We start from the raw sequence: 4,717 nt of genomic DNA on the forward strand, positions 1-4,717 counted from the left end.
ATGCCATCACTGCCCACTTGGAATGCAGACTGAATAATTAATAGCCAGAAGACCAGGTGCAGGGTCAAAAAAAAAAAAATCTATCTAAACAGGCCTTTATCATACAAGGAAATATAGAAGAAGTCATTAAAAACCTCCCAACCAAAAAATTTCAAGGGCCAGACAGATTTAGTGCAGAATTCTACCTGACTTTAAAGAAGACTTGATAAAAATTTTCCTTAAACTACTCCATAAAATAGAAACAGAAGTGACACTACCTAACTCATTCTATGAAGCCACAATTACTCTGATACCTAAAGTACACAACGACCAAACCAAAAAATAAAAAAAGAACTTCAGACCAACCTTGCTTATGAATAATGATGCAAAAATACGCAATAAAATTCTTGCAAACCAAATCCAAGAACACATCAAAACCATCATTCACAATGATTTAGTAGACTTCATTCCAGGGATGCGAGGTTGGTTTAATATATGAAACTACATTAACATAATCTACTATATGAACAAACTCAAAGGAAAAAAATCACATTATCATCTCCTTAGATGAAGAAAAAGCATTTGACAAAATACAACACCCCTTCATGTTAAAAGTATTGGAGAGGTCAGGAATCCAAGGCCCATACCTAAACATAATAAAACCAATTTATTGCAAACCAACAGCAAATATAAAATAAATGGAGATACTTGAAGCAATCCCACTGAAATCAGGGGCAAGACAAGGATGGATAACTCTCCCCATATCTATTCAATATAGTACTCAAATTACTAGCTAGAATAATAAGACAACAAAAGAAATCAAAGGAATACAAATTAGCAAAGAAGAAGTAAATATATCACTATTTGCAGATGATATGATAGTATACATAAGCCACCACAAAAATTCTACAAGAGAACTTTTCCAGCAGATAAGCAACTTCAACAAAGTGGCCGGATATAAAATTAACTCAAATAAATCAGTAGTCTTCCTTTATACAAATGATAAACAGGCTGAGAAAGAAACTGGGGAAATAACTCCCTTCACAATAGCCATAAATAATATAAAGTATCTTGTGATAACTTTTAACCAAACAAGTGAAAGTCCTGTATGACAATAACTTCAAGTCTCTCAAGAAAGAAATTGAAGAAGATCGGAGAAAATGGAGAGATCCTTCATGTTCATGGATTGGCAAAATTAACATAGTAAAAATGTCCATCCTACCAAAGGCAATCTATAGATTCAATGCAATGCCCACCAAAATACTAACAAAATCCATCAAAATGTGGAAAGAGCAATTCTCAAATTCAGCTGTTAAGGCCAAAAACCCAGAATAGAAAAAACAATTCTTAACAATAAAAGAACTTCTGGGGGAATTACCACCCCTGACTTCAAGCTCTAATACAGAGCAATTGTGATAAAAGCTACCTGGTATGAGTACAGACACATTGATCAATGGAATAGAATTGAGACCCAGAAGTAAAAACCACACACTTATAGACACTTGCTCTTTGACAAAGAAGTCAAAAATATACAATGGAAAAAAAGGAAGCATCTTCAATAAATGGTGCTCGTCTGTCTGTCTGTATGTAGAAAAATATGAATAGACCCATAGTTTTCACCTTGCACCAAGCTCAAGTCCAGTTGGATCAAGAACCTAAACATAAAAGTAGATACACTGAATCTAATGTAAGAGAAATTGAGAAAGAACCTTGAACTCACTGGTACAGGGGGAAACTTCTTAAACAGAACTCCAATGGCTTATGTTCTAAGATCAAGAATTGATAAATAGGACTTCATGAAACTGGAAAGCTTCTGAAAGGCAAAGGACATAGTCAATAAGACAAATTGGCAACCTACAGATTGGGAAAATTTTTTTCTAACTCCACATCCAATAGAGGGCTAGTATTCAAAATATATAAATAACCCAAGAAGCTAATCACCCAAAAGACAAACAACCCAATCAAAAAATGGGGTATAGGACTAAATCAAGAAGTCGCAACTGAAGAGTTTCGAATGGCTGACAAGCATCTAAAGAAATGTTCAAAACCCTTTGTGATCAGAGAAATGCAAATGAAAATGACCCTGAGATTCCATCTTTTACTGATCAGAATGGCTAAGATCAAAACCACAGGTGACAACACATGTTGGAAGGGGATGTGGAGAAAGAGGAATACTCCTCCATTGTTGTTGGGATTGCAAACTGGTACAACCACTCTGGAAATCAATCTGGAGTTTCCTCTGAAAATTGGAAATAGATCTACCTGGAGACCGAGCTAGACCACTCTTGGGAATATACCCAAAAGATGTCCCACAGTGCCACAGAGGCACATGTTCCACTCTGTTCATAGCAGCCTTATTTATGATAGCCATAAGCTGGAAACAACCTAGATGTCCCACAACAGAAGAATGGGTACAGAAATTGTGATTCATTAACACTATGGAATATTACTTAGGTATTAAGAATGAGGACATCCTGAGTTTTTTTCAGGCAAATGAATGGAACTAGAAAATATCATCCTGAGTGAAGTAACTAAGATCCAAAAGAACACTGCATTGTATGTACTCACTAATAAGTGGTTTTAACAAATAAAATTACAGAATACCCAATATATAGCCCACAGAACTCAAAAACTTCAACAAGCAGAAGTGTCCAGGTGAGGATGCCTCAGTCTGACTTGGGATGGAGAAGAAAGCAATCACAAGTTGGGAGGGAAGGAGGGACCTGGGAGGGAAAATGGAGGGGGGAGGGAGTAGTGGAGAGATTGGAACCTGATTTGCTATTGGGTGAGGAAAAAGGGCTAAAGCCCTGAGGGCCAGAAGAAAAAAATATGAACGAACAATCTTGGGAGATAGTGGGCTTGAGGTAACTTCTAGAATGTATACCAGAAGACCCAACAAGCATTTGAAAGAGTCAGACACAGATACTTGCACCCAACCAATGGACAGAAGTTGCTGACCCTTGTTGAATTAGGGAAAGCTGAAAGAAGCTGAGGAGAAGTGCAATCCTGTAGGAGGACCAGAAGTCTCATTTAATCTGGACCCCTGAGATCTCTCAAATACTGGATCACCAAACAGGCAGCATACACCAGCTGACATGAAAACCCTAACACACATACACTAGATGACTTCTGGGTCTGTATTTATTCAAAGATGATGCAGCTAACCCTCAAGAGCCTGGTAGTCCCAGGGAGTTTAGAGGTCAGGTGGGGAGAGGTGTGAGGACATCCACTGGGAGACAGGGATGGTAAGGAGGTATGGGATGTGGAACAGTCGGAGGAGTGGGGGAAGAATAAAATTTGGAGTATAAAAAACCCCACATTTTCACCCTTCAGGTCTTTCAGAGCATAATGCAAAAAAAATCCAAAATTATATTTTATTAATATATATTCTAAAATAATTACAAAATTTAGAAATATTAATATATAAATTGTTTTCAAAATAGTTTATTCAATGTATAAAACATTATCTGGACTGGCATATTGTTCAGTGAGCAAAGGCTCTTCCCTTTAAGCCTGAAGAAGTTATTTCAATCCTTGTAATCCACTTAGTAGAAGGAAAGGGTGTAAGATGCTCTCTACGATCCATATGCAAATTATGATTGTGTATATTTCGAACACACTGGCACATGCATTCATACACACAAAAATATTTTAAAATGATCAATAAAATATTAAGTGTTTCATTGATCTTGACCATTCTGATTTATAAAATAAAATCTCAAACTAGTTCTGATTTTCATTTTCCTGATCACTAATATTGTAGAACCTTTTCTTTTTGCTTCTCAGATATTTATGTTTCATCTCTTGCTCAAAATTCTGTTTAGTATTTTATTCCATTTTTAAATGTGCTTAATTTAGTTTGTGGTTATTTAATTCCTTGAGTTCGTTAAATATTTACATATCAATGCTCTGTCCAATGCATGGTTAGTGAAGATGTTTTCCCATTCTGTAAGCTCATGTTTTATCCTGTCGATGGTGTCCTCTGCCTTACAAAATCAATTTCATGAGGCCCCATCTACTAATTGTTGATCATAGTGCCTGAACTGTTGGTATTCTTTTCAGAATCTTGCTCATATGCCTATGTGTTTGAGGTTATATCCCACTTTCTCTTCTCCCAGTTTTAGTGTATCTGGTTTTAAGCTGAGGTCTTTAATCCACTTGCACTTGAGTTTTAGAAAGGGTGATAAATATCTATCTGCCTTTCTCTACGTGCAGAAAGTCAGTTAGACTAACAACATTCGCTGAAGATGCTTTCCTTCCTCACTGTATAAGTATTAGATTCTTTGGCAAAAATCAATTGTCTATCATTGTGTAGATTTACTTCTGGTTTATTAATTGGATTTTCTTGATCAGTCTGTCTGTTATGCAAACACCATGTTGCTTTTATTATTGTTGCTTTGAGTACAGCTTGAAATCAAGGATAGTAATACCTCCAGATGTTTTCTTATGGTGCAGAATTGTTTTATCTATCTTACATGATTTGTTTTTCCATAGGAAGTGAGGTATATTTATTTCAAGGTCTATAAAGAATTTTCTCATAATCTTGATGGGAACTTTATTGAATCTGTAGATTGCTTTTGAAAAGATAGCCAGATAGCCATTTTTAGTACGTTAATCCTACCAATCCATGAACATGGAAAGTCTTCCCATCTTCTGATATCTTCTGCAATATTAAGGTTGAAGAACTACCATTTCTTCTTTTAATCATTTTTTAAGGACCTGGCAGTGGTGACACATG

Source organism: Mastomys coucha, unplaced genomic scaffold, assembly GCF_008632895.1.
Source record: "Mastomys coucha isolate ucsf_1 unplaced genomic scaffold, UCSF_Mcou_1 pScaffold23, whole genome shotgun sequence".
NCBI lineage: Eukaryota > Metazoa > Chordata > Mammalia > Rodentia > Muridae > Mastomys > Mastomys coucha.